This window comes from Pipistrellus hanaki, assembly GCF_964339955.1.
Source record: "Pipistrellus hanaki genome assembly, chromosome: 8".
NCBI classification, from domain to species: domain Eukaryota; kingdom Metazoa; phylum Chordata; class Mammalia; order Chiroptera; family Vespertilionidae; genus Pipistrellus; species Pipistrellus hanaki.
This window is the reverse complement of record NC_140510.1, coordinates 37791875-37807206: the sequence shown is the minus strand read 5'-3', so window position 1 is coordinate 37807206 and position 15332 is coordinate 37791875. Positions and strand designations below refer to the sequence as shown.

The 15332-nt window shown below is 34.0% G+C and overlaps 1 protein-coding gene and 1 pseudogene across 5 annotated transcripts in view; one reads left to right on the top strand and one right to left on the bottom strand.

Annotated features, from left to right (window-relative positions):
- The window catches only part of TANK (TRAF family member associated NFKB activator), a 77847-nt gene extending 63004 nt beyond the window's left edge, over positions 1–14843 (bottom strand). The window contains exon 1 of one of the 4 annotated variants that reach the window (XM_084891542.1): positions 14711–14843. The gene's annotated coding sequence lies outside the window, so the exon portion shown is untranslated. The remainder of the gene's footprint in view (positions 1–14710) is intronic. The other 3 variants (XM_084891544.1, XM_084891540.1, XM_084891538.1) reach the window with 3 other exon arrangements.
- LOC311626969 (thioredoxin domain-containing protein 9-like) lies at positions 9289–9969 on the top strand (annotated as a pseudogene). Its single transcript has one exon. The product of its transcript is annotated as a thioredoxin domain-containing protein 9-like (transcript).
- Positions 14844–15332: the final 489 nt, after the last annotated feature.

Sequence of the window (15332 nt, the reverse complement as noted above, 5' to 3'; positions counted from 1 at the left end):
AAGTTTTCAACTGCTTTAGGTAAATTCCAAGGAGCATGATTGTTATATTGCATGGTAAGAATATGTTTAGTTTTGTAAGAAACTGCCACACTGTCTTCCAAGGTGGTAATACAATTAAGCATTCCCACCGGTAATGAATGAGAGTTTCTGATGGCCCACATCCTTTTCATAATTTGGTGTGGTCAGTTTTCTAGATTTTGGCCATTCTAGTAGGTATGTAGTGGTATCTTGTTGTGGTTTTTATTTTCATTTCTCTGATGACATATGACATAGAACATCTTTTCATGTGGTTGTTTTCCATCTGTATATCTTCTTTAGTGAGATGAATATCAAGGTTTTTGGCCCATTTTCAAATTGAGTTGCTGGTGTTTTCTTATTGTTGAATTTTAAGAGTTCCTTGTGAATCTTTGATAATCAGATGTACCTTTTGCAAATATTCTCTCCCATTCTGTGGTTTGTCTTTTTGTTCTCTTAACAGTGTCTTATGCAGAGCAGGAAATAGAAATTTTATTTTAAACGATAGTTTGTTGATTTTCTTTCTTTTTTTTTTTTTTCAGAGAGAGGAAGGGAGAGGGGGAGAGAGAGAAATATCAATGTGAGACAGAAACATCAATTATCAGCCTCCTGCATGCCCTTTTCCTACAACTTTAATAATACGTAGAATCTAAAACTGAATGCATAAGCATTTTGAAAGACGGAAGTGCTGAAAACTTTGAAAAAGAAAGAAAATTTAAGCATACACATTTTTAAAATGTGTATTTTTTCTCTCTTTCTACTCCTATGATGAGCCGTTAGGAGCCAGCAGATCCAGATTGTGAGAGGGATGTTGTAGTTATGAAGAGAAGTGGATGCATCCTTCCCCAGTGTGTGAAACATGAATGCTGGGGTAGATGCAGGAGTTCTGTCCTACAACAGTGTAAAACATTTTCCTTTTTCTATAATTATGATGAATTATTTAGAATTGACCTTCAGTATATTTTATTGAGATTAGGAGTTTAGTTGAGACATTTATTTGAGAATTATCTCTTTAAATAAATGACATAATTTTACTCCAATTTTTCTTGACTCATATTATTTCATTAGAGGCCTGATGCAAGGGGCTCAGCCCTTGCAGTTGTGGTGGCTTGCTTTGGCCCTCACAGCCCTGGCGTCATATGGAAGGATGTCTGGAAGGTCATTTGGCTGTCAGGTCTAATTAGCATATTATGCTTTTATTATAGACTAGAGTCCCTGTGCACGAAATTCATGCATGGGGAGAAGGAGGTCCCTCAGCCCCGCCTGCACCTTCTGGCAATCCTGGACCCCTCAGACATCCCTCTCACAATCTGGATCTGCTGGCTCCTAACGGCTCACCTGTCTGCCTGACTGCCCCTAACTGTCTCTGCCTCGGCCCCTGACCTGCAGCTTCATCCAGAAGGTAATACAGCTGTCCAGTCTAATTATCATATTACACTTTTATTACCCTGTTTTCCCGAAAATAAGACAGTGTCTTATATTAATTTTTTCTCCCAAAGTTGCGCTAGGTCTTATTTTCAGGGGATGTCTTATCTTTCCATGCACTAGGTCTTATTTTCAGAGGATGTTTTATTTTCGGGGAAACACGGTATTATAGATACCTTTAGGTTAGCAAGCAGTACTGTGTGGTAGGTTGAGATAAAAATGATAATTACAGGCTTATGAAAAATATTTTAGGAGCTATTTTTAAAACTACTTAATATTTTATTGTGAGTTCTAAATATAAATCCAGGGACAAGAAAAGCTGCCAGCATAAATACTACAACTTGGAATGTCAGGTAAGTATCAATGATCTCACTCAAATCTTAGATGTGAAACATCACTATTAATAGAATCTGGTTGACTTCTGATTTAAGATGACATCTGGACTAGCTGTTTGTGTCTCAGATTCTCTAAACTAAATGAAAAAATCAGGAAAATATGAGAACTCATAATAGTATTGAGAGGCAGGATTGACAACCAGGTGTATGGCTAAGCAATCTGTGCCCTATTCAGTGTACCCAGCTGACAGAGGTGCTCACTTGCCGCTTGGGCTTGAATCATCCCCAGGGGGGTGCTTTTTTCTAAGCCACAAAAAGCATCAAAAGAGTAGCTGTAACCCTGGTGACAAAATTTGACAGGATTTTCCACCCTTTGCAAGAACTGTGGCGGTTGAAATGGATATGAACTTTGTTATTTGAAGGTAACCAAATCTGCTGGCCTGAAGAAAAATAAATGTTTCTATCTCTCTTCCCTTCTCCTTACTTCTCTTTCTAAGGTCAATAAAAAAAAAACAACACATATTTTAAAACAACAAGAAACCTATCTGCCTCCTAGCACATACGAATGAATTGACAGTAACCCCATTACTATGTGTAACTGACAATATCCCTCACTAGCACGTCTATTATCCATTTTGGAGCTATGGTTTGGATTATACCAACATGGTTCCAATGGGAGTAGAGAGATATGATGCTCTGTATTTAAGGATATGTGAAGCAAAATATCAAAGGGGCTGGGCAGACAGAACCATGTGTTTGACTCTCACTGGGAGTTTAAATTTTCCATATATGGTTCCAACCAAGGAAAAGACCAGTGATTGTTTCTGATTAACTAGGAATTAGTCTCTTCATAGTAAAATAGGCAATTAGAATGAGGAGTCTTGCCACAAGCCAATACCTGTGGTGACAAAATTGATAAATGTCAGTTTCAGGCCAAAAAGTTAGCTGTGAACTGTACATGTATACTGTCTCTAAGTCCAAGATCTGTGCAGAGAAACTAATAGAATTCAGGCAGATAATAAGGAGAATCAAGGAAAATCCATACATTGTGTTAGTAAAGGATACATGAGGCTTAGAATGAGTAAATTCAAGAGAAAGTATTCCTTTTTAAAAGATTACGCTGCAGGAATGAAGTAGGAGAGAATCCTCAAAATGCTGAGAAAGTGAATACTTTGGAAAATGATACCAGAAGCATAAGTAAATGAACTGTTAGGTAGTTAGGTGCTGAGCACTGTCAGAAAAAAAAAAAAAAAAAAAAAAAAAGTAAACGGAAAGACTCAGCTTTGCATTTTCTATGAAACAGGAGATGAAACACAAGATATTAGATTAAGATTAGGAGAGATCTAGTTAAGTGGCAGGGAGAAATAAAAAACCAAATAAGTTAAGGCTATAAGGACACAGAATATGCAATGGCAAAATTCAAATATTATTTAGATGTAACCCAGGAAGAAATCAGTACTGCAGAATATTAAATGAACATTTAGAGTAAAAACTTAAAAAACTCCATAAAAATGTGAATGTAAAGGACAAATAGTTGTAAACCATTGCATGAAATAGTGGAAAGTCAGTGCTCCAACTTCTTCAGAAGAGATCAGAGTAAATAGAACAAATTAGCAACCAAAGATATATCAGAAGGTATCTGAAGTAATAATTTAGTCCAAAGCAGAGAGGAAAAGGACTCAACAAGCTTTGAAAAATATTAAAGGAGACCAAACTTTGACCTTTCCTGGTAAAAATGTGATATTAATGATTTATCCATTTATTCAGAAAAATTTTTGTGAGTACCTGACATATGTTAATTTTTAGGGATACAAAGAAGACCAAGACACATTCCTACCTAAATAATTTGGAGTGTCTTGTGATTGAGCTACATAAAAGAAGCAGGCAATTGCTACATGATGTGGTATTACAATATTACAACAGAGGTAAGTGCGGGATACTCCAAAAACGCATTGGAAAGGCTTTAGTCCAGGCTTGAGAGGGGGAGGGAAGGCTGCCTACATCTAAAGTATGGAAAAATAATCAACAAGAATTTAAGCAGAAAGGAAATTACTTGCAAAGGAAGAAAAAGATAGAAAAGTCATTTTATCTTCATTATTAAACTTCAGAAGCTGAATAGAATAACACTTATAGTTGCTTGGGAACTGTCTATACAAAGGCTCTATAGCCACCCAAGTTATCATTCATATAGGAAAGGAAAACAAAGACATTCTTAGATACTCAGGGATCAGAAATATACCACTCACTTCCTGAAATAACTGAAGATATACCTCAGTTGGTCAAGAAGGGAATCAAAATAAAAAAACCCAAAGATGAAATTCTGATATAAAATAAATGTTTATAAATATTTGAAATAACTTAAATTCTGGATTAAGTAAAAACTTGTTGCAAATATAATGAGAATATTAAAAATAATTTTAAGACATAAGGTATAAGTATAAATAATAACCTAATAACATATTCTAAACTTCCTAATTATAGCAACAAAAACTCAAGTGGTGAAAAAAAGCTGGCAGGAAGTAAAAATTTCTATTGACTCACTTTTTATATTTTATATGTGGAAATAAGAAAATGATAGATAGGGTCTCACTCTAACTATAATTGAACCTATGTTATTTTAGCTTTTTTAAATGTAAAGATAAATAAGTACAAGTAGATTAAAAATTGTATGTTCATTTTTTATCATGTAAATAGAAGAAAGAAAATAAAACATTGCTCACATAACATAAAACTCTCACTTCCCAGCATTTAATCAATCACCCAATAAGGTAGCTCATGTCAGAACTCCTCTGCAACATTTCTTGCTGCATATACTCTGTGTCCCTATTGTCACTATGTCTATTGTCACCCCTTTTGAAGCCACTATCAATTCATATCTACCATATCAGCCTTCTCCCAGCTTTCCTCACTTTTACTCTTGTCAGTTTCTAAATGTTATGTTCCTGTATCATCTAAAATCATTCACTGGTTTCATATCACCCTTAGTATAAAACCCAAGCTCTAAGCTTGAAGCTTCTTCTTATGTCTCTAGATTCATATCTTCTCTCTTCCTCTTGCTGATTTGGGGCTTTTTTCAATACTTCAAAAGCTCCCTGTTCTGTCTTTTTCAGTGTTTGCTAATGTGTTTTTCTCATTCCAGAACATGTTTCCTCATGTTTTACTGGTCTGTTAGGCCTCGGCTAACTGGACTGATTCTAAGCAGGACCTCACTTGACTCCCCTTCCAGGTTAGAACTATGGGCTCAGCTGTAGATCCCTATTTCACTGTCCTTTCCACTCTATATCATGCTCTACACTTAAAATTCCAATATGCACATCTAGATGTTGTTGAAGTTAGGATGGTTATTATAATGATATTAAGGATAAGTGCAAACACCAGTCTGAAGCCTAGGTGGTTATTGTTCTCCCTCCCCTGCAAAACAAAACTCAAGCTAAGATAGGTAATTCATATTGGTAATAAGTAAGAATTCTGAGTTAAAATTGTTTCATTCGTATGTTGGCTTTGCCATTTATTTACAATATGACTTTATTAGCCCTATGTCTCAGTTTCTTTATCTGCCAAAGCAGATTACAGTAGTACTTGCCTCAAAGTTTCTGTGTATGTACAATGAGATAACATATACACAGGACCTGGTATACAGAAGAAACTCAATAATATTAAATAAAAAATAATTTCTGTAATTTAAGTATGTGGTTCTACATGTAGTTACTTTTGATTTAAATAAGTGGTTGTAATTATAATTTAAAATGTCTTTAAAAGCTCTTCCTGAGAAAACCTAGACATTGGACTTGCAAGAAAAAATTCTTTAAATCAACTATCTTAAATATGCCCAAAAGAGCTAAAGAAAACCATGGACAAAGAACCAAAGAAAATTGGGAAAATGATAAATGGAAAAAACAAGAATATTAAGAGATAGAAACCATTAAAAGGAACAAAATAGAAATTTGGAGCTGAACAATACTGTAAGTGAAATAAAACATTTACTTAGAGGGGCTTGGTTGCCGATTTGAGGGCAGAAGAGCCATCGAATATGATGAAGATACAATGGAAATTATCTAGTTGGAGGAACATTATAAAAAAGAATAAAGAAAAAAGAGCCTAAAGACATGTGAGACAACATCCAGTGGACCAACACATGCATTATGGAAGTTCTGAAGGAGTAGTGAGAGAAAAGGAACGGAAAAAAATATTTTGAGGATATAATGGCCCCAAATTTCCCAATTTGATGAAAGACTGAATCTGCACATTCAAGAAGCTCGATAAATGACAGTAGGATAAGCACAAAGAGATTCATACTTAGGTATTTTATAATCAAACTGTTGAGAGCCCAAGATGAAAGAATCTTGAAAGTAGTAAGAAAGAAATGACTCATTATGAACAAAGGATCCTCAGTAAGAATACAAACAATTTCACTTTGAAATTATGAGGGAAAGAAAGCAATAGAATGACATATTTAAAGTGCTGGAAAAAAGAAGTCTCAACCATGAATTCTATCTCTGCCAATACTGTTCTTCAAAAGTAAGGAGAAATTGAAATAGTCTGAGATAAAAATAATGGTAAATGAGTTGTTAGTAAACTTACCCTATGAGAAATGATAAGTAGACTCAAATAAAAGTCTACTAGACAATAATTTAAATCCACACAACTACATAGATAAATATAAAATCCAGCATGACTATTTTTTGTTTGAACTCAATTTTATCTCCAACATAATTTAAAAGACAAATGCTTAAAAATAATTATGTGTTAAAGAGCACATAATGTATAAAGATAAAATTTGTGATTACAACAACATAAGAGCCATATATGAGTAGAATGTTTGTATATTATTGAAGTTCAGTTAGTATTAAAATTAGATTGCTATAAATTTAAGTTGCTAATTTTAATCCTCATAGTAACCACTAAGACAGTATCTTTAAAACATATAAAAACAAATGAGAATGAAATAAAATGGTATATAAAAAAAATATATAAGAGTTAACAAAATACAAAAGAAGGCAGTAATGGGGGAAGTAAGTGAGGAACAGGAAAACGGTGTAAGGGATACAGAAATCAAATAGCAAAATTGCAGAAGTAAGTCTCCCTTATCAGTAATTACTTTAAATACAAATAGATTAACCTCCCAAACCAAAAGGCAGAGCTTGGCAGCATGGATAATGCAACATGATCAAACTATATGTTGTTTATTATAGACTTACTTTATTTAAAAAAATTATATATATATATATATATATATATATATATATATATATATATATATATATATATATATATATTTTATGGAGAGGAAGAGAGAGGGACAGGAGAGTTAAGAAACATCCATGAGAGAGAATCACTGATCAGCTGCCTCTTGCATACCCCACCACTGGGGATGTGCCCGCAACCAAGGTACATGCTCTTGACCGGAATCGAACCTGGGACCTTTCAGTCTGCAGGCTGATGCTCTATCCACTGAGCCAAACCGGTTTCGGCTATTATAGACTTACTTTAGATAACAAGACATAAATAAGTTAAAAGTAAAAGCATGAAAAAATTCTCAATGCAAATAGTCACAAAAAGAGAGATGGAGCAGCTATACTAATATCAGATAAAATAGCTTTTATGTAAAAAACTGTTGTAAGAATGAAGAAGGGCATTATATAGTGATAAAAGTCATGTATCAAGAAGATAAAACAATTATCCAGATATACACATTAAACAAACGCCTGCTGTCCCTGCACACACATAAAGCAAATATTGATAGAACTGAAGGGAGAAATAGACAATAGAGAGTAATAGTTGGAGATACCACTTTTATTATTATTGTTTTTAAATATACTTCTTTATTGATTTCAAAGAGGAAGGGAGAGGAAGAGAGAGAGAGAAACATCAATGATGAGAGACAATCATTGATTGGCTGCCTCCTGCACGCCCCCTACTAGGGATCGAGCCCACAACCCAGACATGTGCCCTTGGAGGGAATCAAACCTGGGACTCTTCAGTCAGCAGGTCGATGCTCTATCAACTGAGCCAAACCGGCAAGGCTAGGGCAAGGAGATACCACTTTTAATAAATGATAGAAAAAAGAAAAGGAAATAGAGGATTTGAAGAATAGTATAAACAACTGGACGTAACAGATATATATAGAACCATCTACCCAACAACAGTAGAATACACATTCTTCTTAAGCAGATGTAAAAACTACTCCATGATAGATTAAATGTTAGGCCACAAAAACTCTCAATATATTTAAAAATATTGAAATCATACGAAATATCTTCTCCAACCAAAATGAAATGAAGCTAGAAATCAATAAAATAAGGAAAACTGGAAAATTCATAGATATGTGCAAATTAAACAACACATTCTTAACCAATGGATCAATAGGAAATCACAAGGAAAAGTAGATTTACTTAGAAATAGATTGCACCATGCCAAAACTCACGGGAGGCAATGAAAGAAGTGATCTGAGGAAAATTAATAGCTGTAAACATCTACATTTTTAAAAAAGAGAAAAGTCTGAAATCAATAATCTAATTTGACATGCCAAAGAACTAGAAAAAGAAACAAAGCTAGCAGAAGAAAAACAATAGAGATCAGAGCAGAGATAAATGAAACAGAGGATGGAAAAACAATAGAGTCAATGAAGTCAAAATCAGTTTTTAAAAAGCTTGACAAAAAATATTTAGCTAGTTTTATAAGAAAAGGAGAGAGAACAACAAATAATTATAATCAGAAATGAAAGTGTGGTCATTACCACCAACTAAACAGAAATAACAAGGATAATCAGAGAATACTATGAGTAATTATATGCCAACAAATTAGATTACCTAATAGTAATGTACAAATTCCCAGAAACACGCAAATTACCAAAACTGAATCTAGAAATATAAACATAGCCGAAACCGGTTTGGCTCAGTGAATAGAGTGTCGGCCTATGGACTGAAAGGTCTCAGGTTTGATTCCCGTCAAGGGCATGTACCTTGGTTGTGGGCACATCTCCAGTGGGGCAGCTGATTGATGTTTCTAACTCTCTATCCTCCTCCCTTCCTCTCTGTGAAAAATCAATAAAATATATTTTAAAATATAAACATACTTATAACAAAGAGATCTAATCAGTAATCAAAAACTTTCAAGGAAAGAAGGTCCGGGACCAGTTGGTTTCACTGGTAAATTCTATCAAATGTGTAAAGAAGAATTAACACCAGTCCTTCTCAAACTCTTTCAAAAATATAGAGGAGAAGGAAATACTTCCTAACTCATCATATGAAGCCAGGATTACTGTGATACCAAAGCCAGACAAACACTGAAATAAAAGAAAACTGAAAACCAACATTCCTCTTCCCTCTCATTTCTTCAGTGTCACAGGCTGTACGATATAGAAGGACCCCAGCCAATCTGGAGGTAGAAGTGGCAGCCGGTTCATAGCCACTAGCAGTTGTGAGGCTGAAGCCAGAGTGGATGTTCTTCTGGAGCCACCAGCCCGTCATTTCTCAGGTATCGCCGAGAGCCCAGCAAGGCTGAACTATGAAGAATGGAAGCTAATGCATCTGTTGAGATGTTTTCAAAAGTCCTGGACAATCAGTTGCTTCAGACTACCAAACTAGTGAAAGAACATTTAGATGCTGAAATTCAGAAACTGGATCAGATGGATGAGGATGAATTGGATACCTCACAGAAAAGAGAGTTGAGGCACTAAGAAAAGCTCAACAGCAGAAAAAAGGATGACTTTCAAAAAGGACCTGGGGAATACAGAGAAATCACCAGTGAGAGATACTTTTTTCAAGAGAGTAAAAAAGTGCTTTGCCATTTCTACATAGACTCCACATTCAGGTGTAAAATGCTAGACATTCACTTGGTAATATTGTCAAAGAAAGATCTGGAGACCATGTTTTTTGAAGCTGTATGTAGAAAAGCACCTTTCCTTTTTTGAGAAACTGAGGATCAAAATCATTCCCACACTGGCATTGGTAAAAGATGAAAAAATACAAGATCATGTTGTTTGACTTACTGGCCTAGAAAATACAGATGACTTCACCACAGAAACTTTAGAATGGAGTCTTGGTTGTTCTAATATTCTTAATTACAATGGGAATTTAATGGAGCCACCATTTCAGAGCCAAAAAAAATTTGGAACAAACTTCCCAAAGCTGGAAAAGAAAACTATCGTGGAAAGAAATACGATTTGGACTCTGATGATGGAGAGCAGTTATAATTCTTTGTAAAGTGACTTTTTTACTTATGCTTACTTTAGAATTAGATGTATTTTCTAAATTCTGTTGACTTTTGATGCATTGATCATCTAATGATCTTATTTTAGCTTTATACGGTTGCATCACGTTGAAAGACATCTTTAATATTTTCTGTGTGGAGCTCATGTGTAAGTTGAGGAAAACTGCTGAGTTCTTATATTAATCTGGGTATGAGAATTCTCTATTTTTGCAATTGATTTTTATCATAATATGAGTTTTTATGTCTTTGTATCACTCACAGTTGTGTTTTTAATCCACTGGTTTGGAAATAGAACTTCTGCGAACAGTTTCAGGACTAATTCTCATGCATCATTTACTTCATATAACAGGTCAAGTATCATTTAAAGGTGTAACTGACTGCAATTGTAAATGAATTATTAAGCCTTTTCACTTCTGTAATATATTTATAACTATTAACAAACTGATAAAAAACAACAACAACAATCAAAATCACTTATAAATAAAGATGCAAAAATTCTCCATTAAAACTAGTAAACTAAACTAATAGCATACATTATGACCAAATGTGATTTATCCCTGGAATGCAAGGGTGGTTAAACAAAAGAAAATCATTTAATGTGGCATACCACATTATAGAATAAAGAAAATAAAACACCCCACATGATTATCTCTATTGATGCAGAAAAGACATTTGACAAAATTCAACACCCTTTCATGATTTAAATCAAAAGATGCAGACAACTAGAAATGGAAGAGAACTTCCTCAATATGATAAAGAGAATTTATGAGAATTCCATAGCTAACATATTACTCAATTGTGAAAAACTGAAGGGTTTCCCCTTAAAACCAGGAACAAGGCCACTGCAGTTCAACATTGTCCTGAAGTTCTAGCCAAAGCATTTAAACAAGAAAAAGAAATAAAAAACAACCAAATTAGAAAGGAATAAATGAAAATATCTGTTTTCAGATATTATCTATACATAGATATAAAAGGTTAATATGCACAAAGTGTGCCCTCAGGAGTTCAACCAGGAGACGGGGAGTTCTATCGCTTGCTATGACATGCATTGACCACCAGGAGGTGGCACAGAGCAAATGAAGGCCCAAGCTGGCAGCTGAAAGGCTCTGATTGGCTCTGATCACCCACCAGGCCTAGGGATCCTACCCATGCATGAATTTCGTGCACCGGCCATTTGTCTTATATATATATATAAAAAAATCCCAAAGAATTCATAAGAATGGACAAATGATTTTACCACAGTTGCTGAATATAAGATCAACATTCAAAAATCAGTTGTGTTTTTATGCATCACCAATGAGCAATCCAAAAATGAAATTAAGGAAATAATTCTATTTACAATAGTATTCAAAATAATTTTATGTAATGTGAATTTTACCTCAATTTTTTTAAAAGGGGAAAAAAGGAAAAATTAAGGAAGTCTAAATGAACTATGGACTGAGTTAGTAAAAATGTATCAATATTGGTTCCTTAAGTGTAACAAATGTACCATACTAATGTAAGATGTAAATAACAGAGAAAACTGTGTGTGATGGGGTATATGGAAACTCTGTAATGTTTGCTCAATTTTTCTCTGAATCTAAAGTTATTCTAACAAGCTTGTTAAGTAAAAAAAAACAAAAAAACCCCCCCCCTTTATTATCCTAAGTAAATTTTGGATCAAGAAGGAAATAAAACTGCAATGAAAAAATCATAAAATAATGGCCATGTGAAAGTGACATAAAAGTGAGTTGTAGTTAAAATGGTACTTAAAGAAAATTCCTAGCCTTAAATATTTTCATTACAAAACAAGAAAGAAAAAAAAATCTAATCATTCAACTCAAGAACAGAAAAGTAAAATATTCTAAAATAAACCATTATGAAATATTAATAAATATAAAAAAACTAATTATTAAAAAAATGAAAACCATAAAAGTGATACATCCAGGAGATTAACTGACATGGCAATCAGGAAAAAAAAAAAAAGAGAGAGAGAGAGAGAGAGAGAGAGAGAGAGAGAGAGAGAGAGAGAGAGAGAGAAAGCATAAATCGTTAAAATAAGTAATGAAAAAGGGTTATCCACATAGTTATAGAGATGATTTTTTAAAAGTACAGGAGAATATCATGTATGCTAATACATTTGAAAAATTTAATTTAAAAAAAATCACATGAACAAAACAGCCAAAAGTGGGTGCCAAGAATAAATAGTGTTTAGGTTTGCTCTTTAAACATTTCAAAAAGCAAAGAAAGCCCATTAAACTTTTTGAGAGCATGGTAAACCGGTATTTTTTTATTTTTATCAGAAAATAAAAAATACAGTCTGATTTCATTTAAGAATATGAAAGTAAAATTTCTCAGTAAATTACAGACATTATTCAGCATACATTGGTGTAAGATCAGTGAATTTGGACACTTTTGCATACCACTGTGGGTTGTAACTGAATTGTGGTCTGCAACTAGCGCTGTCATAACAGGGAGAAAGCTTTTTGCACAAAACGCAGGGACGGCTGCTTTGTTTGAGTATCTGGTTGCTCTGCTGGGAGAGGGATCTTCGGCTGTGCCGCATGGCTTTCATTCTTTTCTGTTAATTTGAGTTGTGAACTAAATTGTGAAGCCAAAATAATAGGGGAGAGACCTCTAAGCAATGTGGATTGAAGAGAAAATGAGGAAATGTGTAGGTTTGATTGGTTTTGATCAATTTATTATTTTAACCAGAGCAAACATATATATATACTTTATAACTATAAATCTACCTTTATACTGGGGCCATGATTTTTGATATCACAGAATTAAAAAAAAATGAAACTATTGTATAGTGTAACAGCATAGTACTACATAGTTTAAAACTATATAGAAAACTATATAGTTGTCTCTAATGATATAAAAAAGATGTTGGATATGGTTTTACACGAAGTCTTGATACACCTTTAGCAAACTTGGGTTAGAAGTGTATTTGGTAGTTATTTGGTTTTTATAACAAGCTTATTTACTTCAAACCAATAGCCAACGTCATTTTTAATGTTAACCACTAGGGAAATTCCCACTGAGATCAGAACGAGACAAGGGTGGCTGCTATCTCTTCTGTTATTAAACACTGTTCTAGAAATTCTGGACAATGTGGTGAGAAGAAGAAAAAAAAGGATACAAAATTATATATATTTTAATCTAGACATCACATGTAAATTACCTAAAATAATTTAGAATAAAGGATCAATATAATGGCTAAATGCAAGATAAAATTACGAAATCAAGAACTTTTTAAAATCACCATCCCACTCAAAGAAAATAAAACATGCTGAAACGCAGCTTACTATAAACAAAAACCCTATGTGTTTCCAGAGGCCGTAAGTACACGGAGAGAAAGAGTGTTTGCAGACAGGCAAGTTTTCCACTGCAAGGATGATTCTTTTCATTGAATAAGTGTATGTTTTATGAAATTCCAACCAGAACTCTTTGGGAGGAATTTAACAGATTTGTTTTAAATCTTCCAGTTGGCCATCTCTTTTATTGTCACAAGTGCTTAACAGAAGTAACTGAGCATTCCTTAGGGCCTGGGCACTTGTTAAGCAGGAACCTCAGTCAGGTTGGACTTGATATACAGCCCACATCCCTCCTGCATGGAGACAGACACCTGTGTGGGCCTGTGAACAGGTAATAGTCCACCCTGGAGGGAGTGAGGAAATGGAGGGAACGAGTGAAGAGAAGGAAGACCTGGAAATAACTCCTGAGCTCCAGTGAATGACTTGGTTGCTCTGGACCCTTGGCTAGGTCATCTTCTTTTCTCGCCCATCGTTTTGCAGTTCAGATAAGACATCTCAAAATATTGTTTTAATGTTGTAAGAAGGCAGGGCAGTGGAAACAGAGAGCCATGGAAAAAGTGATATGAGATCATGTTTTAAGCCCTGGTTCTGCCCTGAGCTGGAAGATCTTGTGATTGTTTTCCTCCAGGAGACAATAAATGGCAGCTATTAATATAACAATAGTGATAATGATTCTTGATGTTTAATCTTTTTGAACTACCAACATTGTCTAGGATTATCATTAAAAATACTATACAATCTTTAGTATTCATCATTGTTTATGTACATAAAAACCAATTAGTAATAGAAGAAGACTGGATTACTCTAATTATGTAAGTTTAAATGTTTTAAGACAGGAAATGGAAAATTTCCCTGAGGTTAATACATTATTGTAAAGATATATTCATTAAATATATTTCTTAGAAAATGGAGAAATATAAACTTTAGTTAATGTTTGAATAAATCCACTAGATGAGACCGAATTGATCTTTAAAATTTTAACCCAAAGGAAGCATGACTATAAACAATATTAGTGTGCTTTTCGACCTAGTAAGATATATGCAACTTAACTTATGTTAATTACATATCTCTTAAGTCTTACATTGTTATAAAACCACTCAGAGAGGACGTATGTTCCAGATATAAACGAAAAAAAAAAATCATTTCAAATAGATACAAATTCTATTTTAAATGTTGGGGAAAATGTAAAAATAAAATAAAATCACAGTATTTTAATTTTTCCTTTAGTTTTAGCTAAGGACCCTATTTTGTAAACATCAAATTTCTAAGGATGACAATAAATACAAAGGCATTATTGAATCATGTCATAAATTACTCACTTAGCAGAAGCAAGAGGGGAATAAGTCAGCCACACTTCAGTTTAAGACATCCTGGCCACCTTGCTTAGGTTGCGAATCAATAGGAACTACAGAAATTTTTGCTCACCTCTTCTTCAGATTACAAGTCTTCCTTCACAGACTACTCTTTTAAGATGTGGGCAGTTACAGAGTCTGAAAGCTTTGCACACAGGCTCTAGAATGCTGCCCAGACCTCCCTGAGCTCTCCCTTGTGTTGAACTGGGAACTTCCACTGAGAAATCCCCTGACTTGAAAACTTCCTTATTTGTAGCTATCAACGGCCAATCATGGCAACATATTGAAATGAAGCAAAGACTACCAGAAATTGTTCTGTAAACCACCCGTGACTGTAGCTCTGACTTCCTTTTGAAGCAAAGACACTTTACTTGAATAGTTAGGGCATTTTAAGAAAAATCCAGAAATTATAAACACAAATATTTTAGGTTTAAGCAAATTTTCATGTAAGAAAATTAAAAAAAATAAGTTTATTTGACAGTGTTTTTTGTTTTGTTTTGTTTTTTGTTGTTTTATTTTTAGCTTTTAAGAAGTCACTCTCCCTCCTAAGTAGTATATTTATAAGCAGATGGCAAAGACTAGTTATCTTTGCTTTATGGTCAACAGGTCATTCAGTTGGATGAAGCCTAGTAATAATAATGTTTATGCTGGATTTCAGAGCCTGACCTCAGGTACTTAGAAGAAAAGGGAAGTGA